Source organism: Pongo pygmaeus, chromosome 1 (assembly GCF_028885625.2).
Source record: "Pongo pygmaeus isolate AG05252 chromosome 1, NHGRI_mPonPyg2-v2.0_pri, whole genome shotgun sequence".
Classification (NCBI taxonomy): Eukaryota; Metazoa; Chordata; class Mammalia; order Primates; family Hominidae; genus Pongo; species Pongo pygmaeus.
In genome coordinates, this window is record NC_072373.2 from 191,583,253 (window position 1) to 191,595,002 (window position 11,750).

Sequence of the window (11,750 nt, forward strand, 5' to 3'; positions counted from 1 at the left end):
CCTGGTTCGTGGTAGACATTCAATAAATACTTATTAATTTATTCATGCGGCTTTCTCTGATTATTCTAAAATTAATATTTCCTCTGTCATCCAGGCTGGAGTGCAATGGCGTGATCACAGCTCACTGTAGCCTCAAACTCCTGGACTCATGATCCTCCTGTCTCAGCCTCCCAAATAGCTGGGACTACTGTGTTTCCATAATGAAGTTTTATGCTCTTTTAGTGTAGGGACTTTTTATACTTCTTATGTATGTGGATTACTTGGCAGGGAATTTCTCTTGAGAGAAGGGGCAAAGGGGCGAGCATATCAGTGCATATGTGATTTTTAGCGTCATGGACTTTGATTTATATTTTTGAATAATTTCTTTTCATATTATGAACACATATTAATGTGGAAAATTGAAAAAATACAAGAAAGTATACAGAGCTTTAGATAATATGCTTTCTGTGGTTGTTGGGCGGGGGGTGTGTAGGGGCAGGGGATGGAGAGGCAAGCTGACCAACAGGTAGATGCTTGGGAAAGAATGGAGTGAGCAAGGATGGGACCTTTTTTTTTTTTTAAGATGGAGTCTCACTCTGTCACCCAGGCTGGAGTACAGTGGCACAATCTGGACTCACTACAACCTCCACCTCCTGGGTTCAAGCGATTCTCTTGCATCAGCCTCCCAAGTAGCTGGGACTACAGGCATGTACCACCATGCCCGGCTAATTTTTGTATTTTTGGTAGAGATGGGGTTTCGCCAAGTTGGCCAGGCTGGTCTCAAATTCCTGACCTCAGGTGATCCACCCATCTCGGCCTCCCAAAGTGCTGGGATTACAGGCGTGAGCCACCGTACCTGGCCAAGGATGGGATCTTTTTTGCTTGCCTGGGATCTGATATCCTCCACTTGCTGTGGCTACCTAAAATTGTGTTATAGTGTAAGTCTGCTTTCATTGGGTACAAGCTTTTATTTTTCTCTGTTCAAAATTGCTTTCTTCTGTATGACCATGTGTCAACCATCAGGAATGTTCCAATTATCAGGGATGATTTGAGTACTCACCTAAGACTAATTAAATAATTGGTCAGTCAGCATCTTTCTTTTAGACAAGAGCATTGCCAGACGTACCACTGGATTTCCTCTTACCATGGCAAATTTCTATAGTGATTTTTATTCAGAACGATAAACACAATTCCTTTGTGTTGATGAAAAGAAAGGGCTTGCTTGAAGTGTTTTTTGGAGTTTATAGTTTTCAACCTGCAGGAACATGTTGGATTGAGACATATAGGAAGTGATTTTTCTGTGCTTTTTAGTCAGTCAACAACCATGAATAAGCTCACTGTGTGCACTATATTCTACTAGTACCTACAAGCAGATACTATGATGGGGAAAGTGGTATTAGGGAGATGGGTGAGCCACTTAGAAGCACTGAAAGAATGATATTGAGATTATGGGTAGGGAGAGGAGGGTCTGGAATGCCAGTAGGAAGAATTTGAGTTTTATGTGATGGGCAGGATTAATGAAGAGGTTATGTAAATGATGGATGACAGTGGAAATCTACTCTCTGGGAAGCCGCATTGTAATTGAGTCATGAGGTTAGATTAAGGGATGATGTTTTTGCTTTTTTTTTTTTGAGATAGGGTCTTGCTCTGTTGCCCAGGCTGGAGTATAGTGGGGTGATGATAGCTCACTGCAGCCTCAAACTCCTGGACTAAAGCGATCCTCCTACTTCAGCCTTCTTAGAAACCAGGACTATGCCCAGCTCTAGGGATGACTGTTAAAGAAGAGAGGGTTGTATTTGAGAACATTTTGGGCAGGTACAGGGAATTAAGTTTAGATACTAACTTGCTAATTCTTTTCTAGAAGATTTGCCTTGAAAAAGAATTACCCCTCATCCCAGGACTTTTCTAGAACAAAGTCCTTTTTTTTGCAACAAAGTCTTGCTCTGTTGTCCAGGCTGGAGTACAGTGGTGTGATCTTGGCTTAATGCAGCCTCCTCTGTCTCCCAGGTTCAAGTAATTCTTGTGCCTCAGCCATCCAAGTAGCTGGCACCACGGGATTGCACCACCATGCCTGACTAATTTTTGTATTTTTAGTAGAGACAGGGTTTCGTCGTGTTGACTGGTCTCGAACTCCTGGCCTCAAGTGATCCGCCTGCCTTGGTCTCCCAAAATGCTGGGATTACATCTTACTTCTTTAATAAAAATCTTTTAAAGATTTTACTATGGCCAGGCACAGTGGCTCATGCCTGTAATCCCAGCACTTTGGGAGGTCGAGGCGGGCAGATCACAAGGTCAGGAGTTTGAGACCAGCCTGGCCAATATGGTGAAACCCCGTCACTATTAAAAAATACAAAAATTAGCTGGGTGTGGTGGCATGCATCTGTAATCCCAGCTACTCAGGAGGCTGAGGCAGGAAAATCACTTGAACCCAGGGGGTAGAGGTTGCAGTGAGCTGAGATCATGCCACTGCACTCCAGCCTGGGCAACAGAGCGAGACTCTGTTTCAAAAAAAAAAAGATTTGAATAATCTGGAAGGGAGAGGGCATTCCTGGAAAAGAGAATGTAAACAAAGGCACAGGACACAGGGTGAAGGGTTGCTAAGGTTGCTAAGACCAGTCCAAATGGAGAAGAGAGCTGTGTTAGGCAGTAACAGTTGGTATAGTTGGGTGTGCAGAGTAGGTCAAATTATGAAAAGCCCTGAAAGAGACAAAGAATCAGAGATTAATTCTTTTACTTCAGAAACTGAGAAGCTCTGGAAGAAAAAAAATTTCATTAGAAGTAACAAACTGATTACTTTCAGAAGATACACACCTGAAATCCCAGCGTTTTGGGAGGCCAGGGCAAGAGGATGGCTTGAAGCTAGTTTGAGACTAGCCTAGAAAACATTGCAAGACCCCGTCTCTCTAAAAAAAATAAAATAATTGCCGGGTGCGGTGGCTCACGCCTGTAATCTCAGCACTTTGGGAGGCCGAGGTGGGCGGATCATGAGGTCAGGAGATCGAGACCATCCTGGCTAACACGGTGAAACCCCCTCTAAAAATACAAAAAATTAGCCGGGCATGTGGCGGGCGCCTGTAGTCCCAGCTACTCGGGAGGCTGAGACAGGAGAATGGCGTGAACCTGGGAGGCGGAGCTTGCAGTGAGCCGAGTTCGCACCACTGCACTCCAGCCTTGGTGACAGAGTGAGACTCCGTCTCCAAAAAAATAAAAAATACAAATAAATAAAATAATTAGCTGGGCATGGTGGCATGCACCTTTAATCCTAGCTACTTGGGAGGCTGAGATGGGAGGATCACTTGAGCCCAGGAGTTTGAGGTTAAAGTGAGCTACACAATGGTACCACCTGCACTCTGGCATGGGTGACCCTGTCTCCAAAAAACTGGAATAAACATTCTTAGCTACCACAAGCCATTTACCAGGCCAGAAAATTAGTAAATGCCACCAATAGAAGCCAGACAAGAGAGGCTTCAACTCCAATCAAAACCATGAGAGTAAAAACAGGAGCTCTAGCATTCCATACAACCTAGTCACAACATGGCTCAATATATAATTATCAGAAGCTGAAAGGGCCAACCTTACTTAGAAAAAGGAGTAAAGACTGGGTGTTTTCAAGAACACTGAGAAAACACAACAGACTCCTTACAATCTATAATTGTTCATTTGTGACTTTTGATCTTGGGATGTTTCTGTTCTCAGATATGCACTCTGAAGTATTCTTTCCACCATGATCTCTTAAACCTGGAATTGGTACTGAAAAATACCAGTATAATAGGCTTAAGCTGGTGCATTTCCCTGGTTTGTATTACGTCACTTGCCAACAAGCCCAAGACAAGGCAGTAGCTCCCATAAGCACTGTTAGCACATGGACACATTTTATTATTTCAACAGCATGAATGTGGCCAAAACTTGTGACTTCCCAGCAGACAGACTTGACTCACTTTCTGAATTAACAGTGTTCATGTCCAGAAGTAGCAATTACTCTTTTGTTCTGGCTAAAAACAATCCACTCCAACTCTAGGACTTTGTTTTAAAAAGGAACTTAAAAACTGAGTGTAGGCCAGGCACGGTGGCTCAAGCCTGTAATCTCAGCACTTTGGGAGGCCAAGGCGGGATGATCACTTGAGGCCAGGGGGTTGAGACCAGCCTGGGCAATATAGTGAGACCTTGTCTCTTCAAAATACTTAAAAATTATCCAGACATGGTGCCACATGCCTGTTAGTCCCAGCTACTCGGGAGGCTGAGGTGGGAAGATCACTTGAGCCTGAGAGGTGGAGGTTGCAGTGAGCCCTGATCTCACCACACTGCACTCTAGCCTGGGCAACAAAGCAAGACCCTGTCTCAAAAAAAAAAAAAAAAGAACAACATCCACTAAAAAGGATAAATAAGCTCAATCTACATATAACCAAGAGGTTGCTTCAGAGCATCACCTAGGTAAACAATCCCAAATCCTCAGCTCACATTTTCCAATCACTGTGTTCACAAAATTTCATCATTTTGTACTATTTTTTAAATTATTTTTGTTTTTATTTCTTGTATTTTTTGTATTTTATTTTATTTTGTATTATTTTTGTATGAAAATTTCAATGTGACTTACATATCATAAAACTTCTCCCATAATAAGGGGAAAAGAAATTCTCCACAGTTCAGAGATCGGGAAATGTATGTCACTTAAAGTGTGTGACTATACTTCAGAAACTAAAACTAACAACAATAATGATACTAACATATTTAACAATAATTTGTTAAATTAAAGCATTTTCACAATTATCTCACTTAACCCAAGTCATCTACTGTGATTTTAAAACTTTGTTCTGTGATACAATGTGAAACCTTCACCCAGAAATCTGGAGCCTGGCTCTTAGACAGTAATTTTAAGTCTCTATGCCTAAATTTATTCATCTGTGTAATACTATCCTTCAGGATATTATAAAGCTTAAATAAGATATAAATCAACGTTTTTCTAAACATTAAAGGTTCCTTCGGGTAGGAGATAGAAAAAAAAAAAAAGGAGAGAAAACAATTAAAAAATAAAATAGGCCGGGCGCAGTGGCTCACGCCTGTAATCCCAGCACTTTGGGAGGCTGAGGCAGGCAGACCACAAGGTCAGGAGTTCAAGACCAGCCTGGCCAACATGGTGAAACCCCACCTCTACTAAAAAAAATACAGAAAAAATTAGCCAGGCATGGTGGCTTGCACCTGTAATCCCAGCTATTCAGGAGGCTGAGGCAGGAGAACTGCTTGAACCTGGGAGGCAGAGGTTGCAGTGAGGCGAGATCGTGCCACTGCACCCCAGCCTGGGTAACAGAGCAAGATTCCACCTCAAAATAAAGTAAAGTAAAATAAAATGAAACATTAAAGGACAAATATATGCCCAGAGCTCATTTATATTCTCATGAATCCCAAGAAATTAGTATTATCATCCCTATTTTAACAGATGAGAAACCCAAAAGATCAGAGAAATCTTTTCCAAGGTCACACAGTAGAAATTAACTGGCAAAAACTAGGACTGGAGCCCAAAACAGAAGAAATCCAAAGCATAGTCTTTCTACGATATCAATTTTGTACTTTAAGTAATATGCAGACTCTTCACTTGTAACCCTCTGTGCAGAAAGTTTTATAAGTTATTTTCTGCACTAGGATAAATGAAAATTGGTCCTAACTAGCTTCGTATAACCCACACTTAGTGACAATTCTGAATTTCATAAATACCAGATAGATGTTATCAACGTTGAAATGTGAATGTTCTCTTTTATTCCTAGCCCAGCCCAGCAAGTAAAGACTATTTAGTCGTTAAAGCTTTGTGAAAACAAAAGTCTAATTCCATCTGAACCAACCACCATCAACCAAGTGTGCTGGGTTTTAACCACCACTTTAAAACCTAAAACTATGCTCATATGTGACCTGCTTCTTCAGTAGAGTTGGTCTCTATCCCAGGAGAGGAATAAAATCCTGGTTCTCCTACCTCCCTGACTATTTCTTCTTAATTTCCTCTGGTGTGAACCGCGAGGCAGAGCTTGCAGTGAGCGGAGATAGTGCCATTGCACTCCAGCCTGGGCAGCAGAGTGAGACTCCGTCTCAAAAAAAAAAAAAAAACAAAAAAACAAACAAAAAAACCCTCTCATGTCACCTCATTTGTCAAATCTCCCAGGTAAACCCAAATAGGGTTTCAGCCTTCCTCTGGCTTCCATAGTATCTCTGTTCTAGCACTTATCACAGCATGATAACTATTTGTTTGCAAGTATCTTTCCCTTACTAGATGGAATAACCAAGGGCAGGAACCAGATCTCATTCAGAATTCTGGCATCTAACATTGTGTCACCTCCAAGAGAGATTTTAATGACTGTCAGAGAATTGGGGAAATGAAGGATATACCCTGGTTCTCTTGGCTGCTGCCCACTCTGAACTGTTAGAATCCAGCGTTATTATCTAATGCCTCCTGTTTACTGACCAGCTATCTGAAAGAACCTTTGGGACATTTAGGAAATAAGGGAGAGCATTTATTTCCATGCTGAATCATCTAATCCTGCCAAGACCAAGCTCACTGCCACCACACAGAAAAAAAAAAATGGTTGCCAAGCACAGTTCTGGAAAACCCATACTTGACTACCATTCCTAATACAGCTGCACTACACACAGCTCGGCTTCCCTCACACTCCAAATACATTACTGCCCTTCTCTCCTTGGCCCTAGGGGCAGTTTAGGCAGCTGAAAATTTTAGCTCTCCTTCTGCATATAAAAATCCTGCTTCAGCCTGTAGAATGAGGTGACTACAAATTAATAGCAGCAGAGAGAGATCCAAGTAATGTGGTGCCCAGCCAATAAGGGTCTAGAACACCCCACCATCATCAATATCTACTTTCCCATCTCTTTCCAAAACCAATACTTGGCATGATCCTCACAAACTCCTTCCCCTGGTCACTCTATAGATTCCAGCTCACTCCTCTGCTTAGACAATCTGTTCTCCTATTAAGGTAGTAAGGGGATTTCTAAGTCTGGAAAATGCAGGAATTCCATAAGCAAAGTAACAAAGGCCCAGATGCTAAGCCACTCTGACTTCCCAGTGAGAATGGTGCAGTGGAGGGAAGAGAGATTGCTCTGCACCAATCAGAAGAGCAGACTGCACGACCACCTTATACAACTCGAGGTAATTTACTTTGGGCAACCATTTTAAACTCATTCCTCCCCTCAAGAAAGAGACCCGTATCTGGGAAGGATTAAGTTCCTATACATCTGATCAAGGTCCTTCAGAGGAAAGCCAAACTGAGTGAGACAGCTAAAAAAAAAAACTGAACAAAAGAGGTCTCTCCTGGAACAAGCCCTACTGCCCCCTTCTTTCCCAGCCTCATTTGCTAGGAGTCCAACTTCCTTTCCGCTGGAGGTCACCAGTACTACCATCCAGTGAGGTGCTGAGATTTCTTCACCTATTTTGGGTCTTAATTCTGCTGGTTTGAAGCTGTCACAGCCCGGGACGGTCCTAATGTATCTCCTCTCTCTGAAGAGAGCAGTGTTACTCAAAAGCCTGCAAAGGAAACTTAATGCAACCATTCACTGAGCAGCATTTTTTCAATTTAGTTCAGCAGCACAATCTAACCTCTTTGTGCTCTGAAATGAACCACACTTCTTAAAAAGAAAGACCACAGGGGGCTGACAGAAAACTTGCTGCAGGCAGGAAAAGCTGGACAGTTTACAGGAGCTGATGCAGAGAGAACAAGCAAAAACCCTAGTAGGTCCTTTTTCGCATTTCATCTCTATTTTTTTTCCTGATGCATTTCCAAGCAGAGTTCCAATGCCACAAGAAAAAAAAAGAGGGGAGGGGGAGAGTAGGGGCGTTTTACAGCTTCTTCATTAGTTTCCCTTCACTGGGTAGGTGCTGTAAACAAGTACGCTGGACTCAGTCATAGGGGCTGAAGTTTCCTCTCCTTCAGATAGAAAGAAACTAAGGGCCCAGTCACAAGGGCCCGAGCTAAATAAAATGGGGAAAAGTGCTGCCTGTGTCGTCTCTGGGAAAATCTCCCCGTCTGTGGAAAGCATAACTGCCACCCAAAGCAAAATCCCAGAACCGGATGTTTAAGATCAAGGCAAGGGCCTCCCAAGGCCACGCATCCCTGGCTTCCACTCAGGGGCACCTACAGCAGTTAGGGAAATGCAGTCCACAGGCCCTCTGTCAAAACTTTCTCTCCATACACCCAAGGCGCAGATTAGGCATTAACTTGCAGAAGTGTCTCGCAAGAGAGCCTTCAGGGCTGAAATCCGAGCTCCAAGGCAAATCTTTATGTGGGAGGAAAAAAACAAACAGACCCCTACCTCCAGCAGGCCCAGACCCCCGGGGAGATGGCGGGGGGAAGGTCTCGCCACCAAAAACTGCACACTCACCCACACCGCTGCCCACTCCACCCCGAAGACACCAAGGTGCTTTCCAACCTCGGCTTCCACGCGACTCATCCGAGACTCAAGGAGACAAAAGGGGGCGAGGGAGGGACTCTCCGCGGGCACACAGAGGTCCGAGCCCCTCTGGGAGGAAGCTCGCACCCAGAGCAGAGCGGGTGGTTTCTCCCGCGCCCAACTCCTCCTCCTCCTCCTCCTCCCCAGCAACTCCCCACGGCGGCCGGTCTCCAGGCCAGCGCCTTTTCTCGCCTCCTTCCAGCTGGGGCCGGATAATAGGGCAAATCATGTAACTGGCGCTCTGAGCGCGCCGACTGCCCCGGGAGCGGGTTCCGAAGGCTTATCTCAACTCTGTAAATAAATTGGCCCCGAGAAGCAGCAGCTCAAGGCCAAGCCCCGCGCGGTGGGTGCGACCCCGCCCGGCCGCCACACCTGCAGCGGCCGAACCCACCGGCTCCGAAGGCCACGCTGCGCCGGCCCGCGGGCCTCAGCGCCGGCCAGTCCCCGGCCCTACCTTTGTAGCGCTCCAGCACATCCTCGTACGCCTGCACGAACTCCTTCTCCTGGCTGCGGTTGGCCGGCTGCTGACCCGGCACGTAGCCGGCCATGGCCGCCCGCACCGCGTTCTCCCCGAGCCCCGGGGGCTGCCGGTTCCAGGCCCGCGCGCTGAGGCGGCGGCGGCGACGGCGGCCCGAGCCTCGGCCCTTTGTGCGTCTCAGAGACGGCGACGGCGCCCTCGCTCTCAGCCGTCCGCCCGCCTCGCCCGGCCCGGCAGTCGCGCTCCGCTCCTCAGTCCGCTCGCACCCGGCCCGCTTGCGCTCCGCCGGTCCCGGCTCGCGTTTCCGCCTCCTCACCCCTCGGCTCCGCTCCTCCCTCAGCCCGCCCCGGCGCGGCCGCGGCGGCGGGCGGCGGCGGGCGGCGGCAGCGGCTCCTCCTGTCAGAAGCGCCAGGCCCGGCCCGTTCCCCGCCCCCTCTCCCCGCCGCCTCCGGGGCCCGGCGAGTCCTCGGCCCCAAGCTGCGGCCGGCTGGGCCCGGGCTGCCCACACGGGTCCCCCAGGGGCTGCCGACCCCCGCCCGGCCCGGACTGGGGCCCGAGCCGAGGGGCGCGAGAGGCCAGCCCACGGGGGAGTCCCGCTGGGTGGGAGGCCCCGCGCGTCAGGATGAAAGGCTGGGCCGGCCGAACGGCAGGGAGACCCGGGCCGGCTCCACAGGGCGGGCGGGAGCCCCAGTCAGCGCTGGCCTACGCCGCCGGGAGCAGGACAAAGGAGGGAGCCCCCTGGCTGAAGAGAAACCCAGCGGGGCCTGTGCGGCTGCTGGAGAAGGACCTGGAGAAACTGAAGGGAAAGCAGAGGGCAAAAGACCACGATGCCTCAGATCCCAGGGCTAGACGTGGTCAGAACGAGGACAAGGGCAAGATCCAGACAGGGCTGCAGTGTGGGGCCGGAGGACACTGAGCCCACAAAGAAGCCCGGGAACAAAGGGTTTTCCAGAAACAGAAGAAGCTGAACGAGAAGTGACGGGGCAGATCCAGCACCATGAAGTAAACCAGGCCAAGGAGCCAGAGCCTGAGAAATGACAACCCAGGGAGGCAAGAAAACGGGATTCTGAATGCAAATGGGGTGAATAAGAGGAGAGACAGGGAGACATAAATCTGTGGAGGATAGACCCTCCAGGATTATTAAACTGTGACAGCCATCTGAACAGAGAGACAGAGATCAAAAGGGAGAAATGTGGGAACCTGAGACGGAACCAGGACTGTTAGGAAACAAAGAAAGGACTCCGGAGCATAGCTGGTCAGGGAAGAAAAGGGGAAGCCAATTATTCTTTGTCATCAGGGGAAAGGAAAGAGTAAAGAAAGGAAACTGGAAAATATGGGTAGGGATTTATTGGGGGCCATTTTGAGGACAGAGCTCCCAACATCATTTGATCCAACATTCGGTTGTGTATCATTCAATCCCAGTATTCATGGAGTGCGCTGGAGCCATGAGCAGTGAATGAAGAACTCTGGTCAATGTAGGTGACACGTTGTGCCCTCCACCCCCCATTCAGCAGTTATCCTCCCCTGTTAGCTTGATTTTTCAGGAGGTCTGGAGAGGTGGTTGTGGGTAAGAAGTTACGCTGGTTGATCTCACAATAAGGGCACATTAGCAAGTAAAAAAAGAATTCATGCAACACTGAGCAACCAAAATTGGGACTTGGGCTTCCATTCCAGTTCCCATTCTCAAGAGTTTGAAGGAGAAACTTCTTAACCCCAGGCTAGGGAAGGTGTCTTTGTACCTTGTGAGTAGTGCCAAGTATTTTGGTCAATGCTCAGCACATTCCTAACAAGAAAAAAAAATGACCCTTTTCGCTAATAGGTGCATGCTGGTTGTTTCCACACCACACCCTGATCAGAAATCAGGTGAGCAAGTCATTTATCATATCTTTTCCCATCAAGTTTTGCTGCCCTGCCCAAGTTGTGGGCATGAAGATCATGCAGGGAAGAGCCTGAAAGAGGACAGGGAGGATCCTTAGACAAATGCTCATTTCCTCCCAGTTTAATCCTCCGTGCTAAAACAAACAAACAAAACTAGTTCTCAGTTTGGTGTCAGCTGCTAATGAGCTCAGTTTACAAAAAGAAGGGGAATAAGTATATGCATTTTTCAGTAAAAGGCTTTTAGTGGAAAATGCAGGATGAGTTGCTGATTGATGGCACAAGCACATTTTTCGTAAACAGCAGAGAATATAGAAATGCTAACTCTGGGGATCTTGACTGTGTCAGTGCTGAGTCATCTGCATTTCCCATATTATTTTATACCAGCAGGGCTAAGAAGGCCCAGACAGAAATCACGCATACAAACACCTCCACACAGACATCTCGCCCCCACACAGACATCTGCCTCCTTATGTCCATTACACTACATAGAAAAGTCCCTCCATTCCCTCCTGGGGCTGCTACACGCGCCACTTTGTGAGCAGGTTCCTCAAGATGTGTGACTGATGCTTGCCAAAGGTGAAGAAAGAACAGGGGCAAAAAGGGGAAGAGTCCGCTGTGAGAATCAGAGAAGACCTGGGGGGGTTGCGGGGAGAAGGCAAGGGGTTGAGATTCCTTTTAAGAAACACAGAAATCAAAGAAGAAACTTCTGCTTTGGGTTGTGGCTAGAGGGCTTCTCTAAGACTCAAATTGCTTTCTTGACAAAATTTGCATTTAAATGCTCCCAGGAGATTTTGAAATAATGCATTCTTCTAATGAATGGAAAGTGGGGAAGTCCACATGTTTGGCTGATGTTCCTGTTTTATACAGAGAAAATTTTACAAGCCTAGAGGAACAAAGTGGCTGCCAAGGGGGATGGGAAGAAGGAAGTCTATGAAGGGGAGGTTTTTCGCTTCTTTCAAGCAACAGTCTAAAT

At 47.0% G+C, this 11,750-nt stretch overlaps 1 protein-coding gene across 1 annotated transcript in view; it reads right to left on the reverse strand.

The window, feature by feature from the left end:
• LOC129040038 (microtubule-actin cross-linking factor 1) overlaps positions 1 to 8,424 on the reverse strand; it is a 379,189-nt gene extending 370,765 nt beyond the window's left edge. The window contains exon 1 of the mRNA XM_054493938.2: positions 8,353 to 8,424. The gene's annotated coding sequence lies outside the window, so the exon portion shown is untranslated. The remainder of the gene's footprint in view (positions 1 to 8,352) is intronic.
• Positions 8,425 to 11,750: the final 3,326 nt, after the last annotated feature.